Here is an 11,216-nt window from a genome sequence, read left to right as displayed (position 1 = left end):
AGCCATTGAAGCTGGGTCCAGTGGGCTCTCTCTGCAAGTTTGGGTGACCTTGAGCATATCCACTCACTTCATATCAACTGGATGCTTCACTTTTAGCTCTAGCTCTCTGTTGCCATGTCCTTGTCCATGGGTTCAGGAGTCCCCAGGTCTCACTGTACTTCGGACCAACCAGTTGTTATCATACTCTAGGTCGATGGGGGTCTGTGTAACTTGGTCGGACTCAGCCCACCTTTTCATTGCTGTTGATCCCCCACTTCCACTAACCAGTAGACCAACATGATCACCAGCAAGCTTACATGCCTGCTTCCTATATTTCTTTTGAGTTTCAATCTTGGGAGGGAGTTTTCCCTGAAGGGAGTTGATTGCTTACCTTGATGGCTCTCCGGTGAACAACTTGCTTGTTCCTGTAGTAGCCAATCAGACTGCTGTTTTTGTGTTTTGGTTTTCCCTGCTGGTATTTCTTTCAAGAAGTATCTTCTGTTCTTCTAGCTGCTCCAGGCTGGTCTGCTTGTCCTTTCAAGTGGGACACATGATAGGATTTTGCAAAACCAATGACTTCTTCCTTGCAAATACCTTTTTTCAACAACATATAGGTGACCATGCATGTGTACGTTGCCAGCAGGAATACACAGGAAGCAAATGAAGTAAAGCTGCAGGAAGAGACAATGGAGAAGCTCAGTATCATCAGCCAAAACAAGGCCAGGGGCAACTATGGAACAGACCATCAGTTGCTCATATGCAGGTTTAGGCTGAAGCTGAAGAAAATTAAAACAAGTCCATGACCCAAGTATATCCCTCTTGAATTTAGAGACCATCTCAAGAACAGATTAGGTGCATTAGACACTAATGATTGAAGACTAGAGAAGTTCTGGAATGACGTCATGTATTTCTTTTTTTATCATGTATTTCTCATATGAAGAAAGCAAAATGTATTAAGATAGGAAAGAGAAAATCCCAACACGGATGTTGGAAGAGACTCTGAAACTTGCTCTTGTAGGTGGAGAATCTAAAGTGACTGGAAAAAATGATGAAGTAAAAGAGTTGAACAGAAATATTCAAAGGGTAGCTCAGGAAGACAAAGTATTATAATGAAATGTACAGAAACCTGGAGTTAGAAAACCAAAAGGGAAAAACATCCTCAGCATTTCTCAAGCTGAAAGAACTAAGGAAAAAATTTCAAATCTTGACTTACAATAAGGTCACAAGTCAGAACCAACTTGTTTGCACCTAACAACAGCAACATGGCAAAACACTGAAGTGTGAAAGAAGACTTGAAAGAAGATGGAAGGAATACACAGTTACTGTACTGAAAAAATCTGATAGACATTCAACCATTTCAGGAGGTAGCATGTGATCAAGAATTTATGATGTTGAAAGAAGTCCAAGCTGTGCTGATGGCATTGTAGAAAAACAAGGGTTCAGGAATTGACAGAATACCAATTTAAATAAATTAATAAATGGATACAGCACTGGAAGCATTCACGAATCTATGCCAATAAATTTGGAAAACAGCTACCTGGCCAGTTGACTAGAAGAGATCCAAAGCTGTGCCCAAAGAAAAGTGACTCTACAGAAATTATTAAACAATATCATTAATATCACACATAAAGAAAATGTTTTAAAATGATTGCATCAGTACACCCATAGGAAGCTACTAAAAATTCAAGTTGGATTCAGAAGAGGACATGGAATGAGAAATAATCATTATGGCTTCAGCTGCATCTTGGCTGAAAGCATAGAACACCAGAAAGATGTTTACTAGTGCTCTATTGTTATTGACTATGCAAACCATGGATAACATTGAAAAGGATGAGAATTCTAGAATATCTAATTGTGCTCATGTAGAACTTGTACATAGACCAAGAGGCAGTTGTTCGAACGGAACCAGGGGATTCCTGGTTTAAAATCAGGAGAGGTGCGCCTTGAGGTTGTATCCTCTCATCATACTTATTCAGTCTGTTTGTTGTTGTTATTAAGTGCCGTCGATTCAGTTTAGACTCATAGTTGTCCCTATATTGGGTTTTCTGAGAGCAGTTGGTGAGTTTGAACTGCTGTCCTTGCTGTTCAAACTGACTTTGTGATGCAATGCTTTATCCTACTGCACCACTCCAGGACTCTAAGCAAATAATCTTAGAAGCTGGAGTATATGAAGAAGAAGACAGCATCAGGACTGGAGGAAGGGGATATGCAGATAACACGACCCTGCTTGCTGAAAGAAAAGAGGACTTGAGTTGCTTGCTTATGAAAATTCAAAGATATAGCCTTCAGTATGGATTACAACTCACTGTAAAGAAAACAAAATTCCTCACAACTGGACCAATAAACAACATTATGATAAATGGAAAGAAGATTGAATCTATCAAGGATTTGATTTTACTTGGATCCACAATCAATGTTCTTGGAATCAGCAGTCGAGAAATCAAACAACGTATTGCATTGGGTACATCTGCTTCACAAGACCTCTGTAAAGTGTTAAAACAAAAAGATGTCACCTTGAGGACAAAAGTGCACCTGACCTAAGACATGATATTTTTAATTTCCTCATATGCATATGAAAGCTGGACAATGAATAAGGAAGACTGGAGAAGAATGGACACATTTGAATTTTAGTGTTGGTGAAGAATATTGAAAGTGCTGTGGATTGTCAGAAGAACAAACAAATCTGTCTTGGAAGAAGCACAGCCAGGATGGCGAGACTTCATCTCATGTATTTTGGACATGTCAGGAGGTACCAGTCCCTGGAAAAGTAGACCATGGTTGGTAAAGTAGAGGATCTAAACAAATGAGGAAGACCCAACTAGATGTATTGACACAGTGTTTGTAACACTTGGCTCAAACATAACAATTATGAAGATCTCACAGCAGTGGGTAGTTTAATTCTGTGTAATTCTGTATATAGGGTCACAATGAGTCAGAGCCAATTTGGTGCCTGACAACAACAGCATAAACTTCTAAGCTCACCTCTCTACCTTGAATTCATCTTCAAGGTCTTCCCATTTTCCTTGAAATGCTTAACCCGTCTAAAAACTATTGTTCTATGTATGCATCAGCATTCTCGTACACCTGTTGCAAAGCTCTAATGATTTGGAAAGATACCCATTTTAATTTTGTTAAAAATTTTATATTAGCCATGACTTTAGTATCACTTTTTACCTATGACACAAAAGTATTCTTTGGTTTTAAGGCATCCTAATGAGACTAAGACAAATGTACTACTGAGAGAACTTGTCTTCAACCACTCACTGATCACAGACACATGTTTAAACACATTTTGCACATGTATCATCTAGGACTCTAGTGGCAATACTTTTTGACTTAACATAGTGTTGTTGTTGTTGCTGTTGCTAAGTGCCAGCGAGTTGATTCCTACTCATAGCAACCTTGTATAGGGTTTCCAAGGAGTGACTGTTGAGTTTGAACTGCTAACCTTGTGGTTCAGACTGACCTTGAGGTCAAGTGTTTATTCTATGGTACCACACTAGGATCTTCCCATAAAATACTAAGTATAAAGTGACATGTTTCCAAATATTAGATAAAAATGAATAACATGCTGGTGACCACATAGGTCAGCTGGTGAGTGGAAGATGGGAAAGGCAGCAATGAAGAAATGGGCTGAGTTCGACTATGTTCCATAAACTCCTGTTGACCTGGAGATGAAAGAGAGAAAAGGAAAGGCTGATTGGTCTGAAGTGTGGAACCTGGGAAGTCCTGAGCTCATGGACAAGGACATAGCCATGGAGGACTAGAGCAGAGAGTGAAGTGTCCAGCTGCTATGAAGTGAGGGGAAACACACAAGAACACTCAAACTTGTAGATAGTACCCATTTGACCTAGCTTCATTGGCTTGATGATCAGAACTTGACTAGAGAAAGATTTAAAAAAAAAAAAAAAAAAAGCTTTGATAAAGGAAACAAGTGTAAATTGCTACAATTTGATGAACTTGACCTACACTTGTGGAGGTAGTTGCTCAAAATACCAACTGGGAGGAACAGAGTCTTCACATCAAGTATCAATGCTATGCCCTCTGTATACAGGGTTGACAGGAATGGCAAACTTAGACACTGGCTACCTAAAATGAGGGGCTGATACAGGCACAAAGCGACTGGCTTACAAAGTTTCAAGAAGGAGTTTAGCTTAAGAGTGTGTGAGGGCTGGAGGGGGAGAGAAAGGAATAGTCAGAAACATCACCATAGAAGGCTTGTAAGTCCATCTTCTGCCTATAACTGATTGGAATACCTAAAATGGGGCTACAGCGTACCTAGTGAAGGAGGCTTCCTGCGGAGCCTTTGCAATACATAAGACTATAGGTAGAAACCTGAACCACATCCAGATCTCCAGAGATGAGAAATTTCCACTTGAAAGGACGATCAGACCAGCCTGGAGCGGCTAGAAGAACAGAAGATACTTCTTCAAAGAAAGACCTATAGGAAAAATACAAAACAATAGAGGCAGATGACTGTTACTACAAGAACAAATAAATCGCTTCCCCAGGAAACATCAAGGCAAGTGGTTGGGTTCCCTCAATGCAAACCCCCTTCCAAGACTAAGACTCAAAGGAAATACACACTCTGATTGGTGACCACACGCATCACCGATAGGGGTATGTGGGGGTAAAAGCAGCAATGAAGTGGCAAGCTAAGCCCTACAATATTCGGTGGACCTCTGTGGACCCAGATGGGGACCTGGTTGGCCAGCAGTGTGAGGAGACCTGGGGACTCTTGGGCCCAGAGTCAGTGGCGTGGCCATGAGGACTCGGGTGGAGAGTGGAGCTACCACCGGCTGATGGGAAAAGAGGACATGTGCACAAGAATGCCCACACTTGCAGATGGTACCCACGTGACTTGGCCCGGATGACTGGATGAGCAGAGCTCAACCAGGAGAAGAAAGAAGAGGAAAAAAAGAGTGATCTGATACAATTTGATGAACTTGACCTATCCTTACAGCAAGAAACATTCCCACCCCCTCTACACACAGAGTAGACAGAGATGGGCAAATTGGACATTGGATACCCAAATGGGTAGGGGGGACTACAAAGGCAAGAAGTGACTGGCTTACAAGCTTTCAAGAGGAAACCTAGAGCTAGGGGGCATGGAGGAAGGTAGAATCTTCTGTGAGTACTATCCAATCTGTCTAGGCGGAGCCGATGATATGAAATGCAGATGGGTCACTTGTGATACTATAATGAATAATTGTTATCAGGACTGATTGTGAGGGTTGGAAATGTAAAGGTAGACGTTTTGTAGCAAGGAAGGGAGTGATTAATTCTCCAGTCTAGGAGTGGAGGTCTCTAGGACCATCAATGGAGAAGAGCTGAGAGTGGGACCCTACCCAGAGAAACAGCGATGCCTGAGATAGAGGCAGAGACAATGACGTGGAGTGATGAAGCGGCTGGGGACTTTGGAGCCAGAGAGGGAGAGGGACTGTGTGCTGAAGATTGGGGGTGGGGTGGGGTATAGGGGGTGGGTTTGTAGGGTATACCCTTTGGTTGATTGATGATGTATGGAGGGGATTGGAACCATTGCAATGAAACGATATATGATGGAATGAATGTAAAACTAAAGTTCTCTCGTGTAAACTATCATATAATACACACACACACACAAAAAAAAGAGAGTGGGGGGGGGAAGATAAAGTCCCCACTGAATAGTTTTCATCTTGTCTAGATGGGTCTGGTGAAAGGAGATGGGGATAAGATTCTTATGATTCAATAATGAGGAATTGTTATCATGACTAATTGCAACTGTCACAACTGTAAAGTTAGAAGTTTTGTAACAACAAAAAAAAGCTGAGTAATTAATCTTACAGTCCAGAAACAGAGGACCCTAGGACCATCAAGGGAGAAGAGCATGAGCGGAATGTGAGACTCTATCCAGAGAAAAGGCGACACCAGAGATGGAGGAGAGATAAGGACAAGGAGAGAGGGAACACCTGAGGACTCATGGACAGAGAAAGGCTGTGTGCTGGTGGCCAGGAGGCAGACTTGCAGCATGTGCCCTTTGGTTGTTTAAAAGATTATATCTTCCTTAGTGTTTTTGCATACATCCTCCCAAACAAACAAACAAACAAAAACAACAGAGGGAATGGAAGCAATACAGTTGAATGATGAACCATGGAGGGAATAGAGACAATACTGTTTAATAATGATTGTAATCATTGCAATGAAACGATGAGTGTAAAGCTGATGTTCTCCCATTTAGAGTATCAACTCAATTCACAGTAAAAACTTAAAAAAAAAAAAGAATAGCATGAAACATGATATAATCTTGGCAATGCAGGAACCGCCAAGACCAGCTCCCCACCACCTTTTCCACTTTTATTTCTACCACCCAAACTTGAGTCATTTACTCTTCCTTATTCATGCACCATATTTGTCTACGTCATACAAAGTGATGGCATTTATGGTTTACCTGCTATTCCTTTTGCTTAGAATACCCTTTCTCTGCTTCCCACAGGTTTCAAACTTTATCTCCCTTTAAGTCTGGTTCAAATGCTATGTTCTTTATAAGTTCTTTTTTGATAACCTTGACTGAAAGCAACCTTTCTTTTCCCATTTCACTTAATCTCTTTTGTGCACTTTTTCAGTCTTGGATTATTTTTACTACACACATTATTATTGTTCCCCACTAGTCTGTTACTTCCTTGAGAACCGGAATCTTATTTCTTTTGGCATGCCTGGTGTGACACTATAGGATTGCATTGTAAACCAAAATGTTGGTGGTTCAAACCAACCAGCTGCTCTTCAGAAACCTCGTACAGGGTCTCTATGAGTTGGCATTGACTCGACAGTACTTAACAACAGCAGAGCAATTAATACAGTAACTGGCTCCTCGAGTATATATAAATTTGTAGATATCTGATGAATGAATAAATGAAGAATATAAGACCTTGTATCACTTTCTTGTGTGGAGCACTAAATTTAGAAAATACCTTGAGGTAAAAATTTACACAGCAAACACTTTAAAGATATGATGCCTTCGAGTTTGTAGTGATCTTCTTTGTATATAGTAGTATTTATAGAAACTGAGGAGAACCTCATAGAATGTTCAGGACTTTTCAGAGACCCTTCTGGGTTCAGTTTTCCTTCGATGCTGAAGTTATGACTGAGTACAAGGCCTTGTTGTTGTTGTTAAGTGCCGGGAGTTGGTTCTGATTCATAGCGACCCTGTACAGGGTTTCCGAGGCTATATATCTTTACGGGAGCAGAACGCCTAATCTTTCTCCCGCGGAACAGCTGGTAGTTTCGAACTGCTGACCTTGCGGTTCGCAACCCGATTCGTAACCACTATGCTACCAGAGCTCCTTATACCCAAGGCCTTAGGTAGTTAGATTAAGGTAAACAGGATGAAGTGCTCTTCCGTCCATGCCAGTTTCACAGAATCGGCTTCTTGGCAGGCACCTGGTATAAAGAATCCCCGAAGACTGTTCAGTGCCCAGCAGACAGCAGGTGGGACTGGACCCCTGCCACAACTATAGCTGAGGTTGTAAATGATACCATGAGACCCTGCTCTGTGATTTTTATAAAACGATTATATATTCTTAATGTAGGTTACTTTGAAGGGAGCTGTAATTCAAATCAGGCAAAATAGATCTTCTTTCCAAAATTAACCACTGAAATAGCCATGGATCACAGCACAATATTGTGCCAACTAGTGCTTAGATTGTGAAGCTCTACATGATAGCTATATTGGTGGACTCAGACCTGCCACTGAACTGAACATGAATGCTCTCTGGACCAGACAACATTTCATTCTGCTACTCATGACATCACCATGAGTCAGAGCCAACAACAACTGACACCAACTCAACTGGCACATCTCCCAAGTCCACACAAAGAGGTGTGGTCAGAGAAAAGGAAGATGGGTAGTGAAAGACCCTAGAAGTACTGGTTTTATATTCAAGAGTCAATCTAATTAGTCATCTGAAGAAGACATTGGTCAAACACATTCAAAGAGATTTTCTCATCAGCCTCGTGGCCAGAAACCTGGCTGTACTAATAGACCAGTGATTGATTCATTCTCGCCCTAGGTAAAATTGCCACATAGGCAGGTACAAGCACTCCAGTCTACCCTGTCCCCACAGCATACACCATCCTCTTGCCACTGACTTCTGGCCTGCTGGAATGCCCATCCATCCACATTACTCTTCCATGATTGTCTCTATTTTTTTCCCGATTTTTCTTTGCTACACTCATAGCCCATTTGTCCTACCAACCCGTTAAGATTCTTTTAAATAATGAATTATTCAGTATTTGTGAATAAGGAGTCCTGGTGTGGCGCTGTAGGATAAGTACTCAACCACCGGGTCAATTTGAACCGCAAGATGTTGGTGGTTCAGACTCACCATTTGGTCCTTGGAAACCCTATACAGGGTTGCTATGAGTTGGAACTGAGTCAACAGCACTTAACAACAACATTCATGAATAAAGAGTACAGTTCCTCTCAAATACCAATTAATACATTTTAATAAGGTTTTTAAAATGCCTAGTCCAAAGGAAAAGCCAATATGGGCATTTCAATGACTAGAAAAGGCATTGGAAGAAGGGTTCCTTTTTACTTACACCCTGAAATTATGTTATTGTGAAGTGCCATCGAGTCAGTCCAGACCCAGAATGGCCTGTATAGGATTTCCAGGGAGCAGCTGATAGGTTTGAACTGCTGACCTTTCAGTTAGAAGTCCAGTGCTTATCCTGCAGTGCCACACATTGTTTTGGAGTCCTGGTGTGGTACTGTAGGTTAATTTACTGGACTGCAAAGTCAGTTTGAGCTGCAGGGATGGAGGTTCAAGTCCACCAGTCGCTCCTTGGAAACCCTATACAGGATTGCTATGATCTGACTGACTCAGTGGCACTTAATAACAATAGCTATCAAGTAATCCCTCTAATTCATGACAGCCCTGTGTGTTCCTAAGTCAGTATGCTCTACAGACTCTCTTGGAGTCTTACTGAAGCAGATCACCAGACCTTTATTCCAAGGAACTCTAGGAGGGTTACAACCTCCATCTTTAGGTTATCAGACAGTTGTAAATCATTTGTACCACCAGGATCCTTACTGTGTTAGTGGATGCTTACCTTGTCCTCTAAAACTAAATGCTTTTGTTTTGCCTTTTCACTTTATTATTTTTCTTAGGAAATACTTTATAACCCCTTTTAGGGGACTCTGTTTCTAACAGAATTTGTGTCTCCATAAAAAACATTTGCTGAAAATTTGTATTATAATATAGATTCTTAGGGAGAGATATTAAATGGTTTGTGTAGCTTGTTAATTCCTAAAGCCTTCTCACTGAACTAAGTGAATTTGTATAGGATGGGGGGGGGATCATTAGGGATCTTTTTCATCCCTACTTTTATTAAGTTACCTGCTGTCATCAAGTGAATTCTGACTCATAGCAACCCTTTAGGATAGAGTAGAACTGCCATATAGGGTTTCCAATCCTGTGAATCTTTATGGAAGCCAACAGCTACATCTTTGTCCTGCATAGCTGGTGGGTTCAAACCACTGACCTTTTATTTAGCAACGGAGCAGTTAACCACTACACCATTAGGACTGCTTTTTTATAAATTCTGCTACAAAAAACAACCCTGGATACTTAACTGAATAAAAACCACAAGACGGGGGTCTTCACTATACTGGTGCCTTCTCTCAACTCCATAAGCACCTTGCAGAACTTCAGTATATCTACTGATGAATGAGTCCATATGTTCATGAAAGAGCCCCTCTACCCCCAAGATTCCCCAAATAATAAATCTATTGTTATTGTTATTTGGTGCCTTCAAGTTGGCATAGAGATCCTGTGTAGAGAACTAACGCTGCCTGGTCCTCCCATTGTTGTTATGGCAACCCATGGTGCTGCCACTGTGTCAATCCATCTTGCTGGAGGTCTTCCACTGTTTGGCTGACACATTACTAAGCATGATGTCCTTCTGCAGAGCCTGTTGCTCCTGACAACATGCCCAATGAATGAAAGGTGAAGTCCCACCACTCTTGTTTCTAAGGAGCATTCTGGCTCTACTACAGATTTGCTTGTTCTTCTGGTAGTCCAGAAGACAATATTCTTCACTAACACTATAATAAAAATGCATTCTTCTGTGGTCTTCCTTATTTCTTGTCCAACTTTCAAATGTATATGACCCAATTAAAAGTACCATACCGGTGAACTTTACTCCTCAAAGTGGCATCTTTGCTCATTAACAATTTACAGAGGTGTTCTGCAGTAGATTTGCAATACATCCTTTAATTTCTTTACTGCTGCTTTAATGAGTGTTGATTGTGGATCCGGGCAAAATAGAGTCATCAACAACATTAGTCTTTTATTTGTTTATCATGATATTATTTATTGTTCCATTTTATGGACCCAGTTGTAAGGATTTGCTTTTTTTCTTTACAGAGAGGCGCAATTCATACTATAGGCTGTAGTCTTTGATCTCCATCAGTAAGTGTTTCAAGTCCTCTTCGCTTCCAGTAAACCATGTTGATCATCTCATAATGGCAGGTTGTGATTGAGTCTTCTTCCAATCCTGATGCCACATTCTTCTTCATAAAATCCAGTTTCTTGGAGTATTCGCACAGCATACATATTGAGTAAGTATAGTGAAATGATATAACCCTAGGGCACACCTTTTCTGATTACAAACCATTCAGTATCATGCTGTTCTTTTCAAACAAGGGGATATTGAAGACATCTTGGTCTATGTGCAGGCTCCTCATTAGCATGATACAGTGTTCTGGAGTTCCATTTTTCCAAGTATTATCCATGATTTTTCATGGTCCACACATTTGAAAGTCTTTGCATAATCAATAAAGAACATGTAAACGTCTTTCTGGAATTCTTTGTTTTCAGTAAAGATCCACCTGAGGTCAGCAATGATATCCCTTGTTCCATGTCCTCTTCTGAATCCAGCTTGAATTTCTAGCAGCTCCTTGTTGATGTATTGCTACAACTGTTTATCTTCAGCACAATTTTTCTTACATGTGATATTAATGCTATTGTTTGGAAATCTCTGCATTCTGATGAATCATGGGGATGTCTCTTTGAAATGTGCACATATCTAGATCTCTTCCACTCAGTTGACCTGGTAGCTGTCTTACAAATTTCTTGGCATTGACAAGTGAGCAGCAGCAGCCCTATATCAGTTCGTTGAGAGACTTCTTTTTGTATCCCGCCAATTCATTAAGGCTTGTGTTTCACCAATGCCTTCAGTGCAGCTTGGGTTTCTTCCAT

The sequence above is a fragment of the Chrysochloris asiatica genome, unplaced genomic scaffold, assembly GCF_000296735.1.
Source record: "Chrysochloris asiatica unplaced genomic scaffold, ChrAsi1.0 scaffold00265, whole genome shotgun sequence".
In the NCBI taxonomy this organism is placed as follows: Eukaryota; Metazoa; Chordata; class Mammalia; order Afrosoricida; family Chrysochloridae; genus Chrysochloris; species Chrysochloris asiatica.
Note: the sequence above shows the minus strand (reverse complement) of the source record.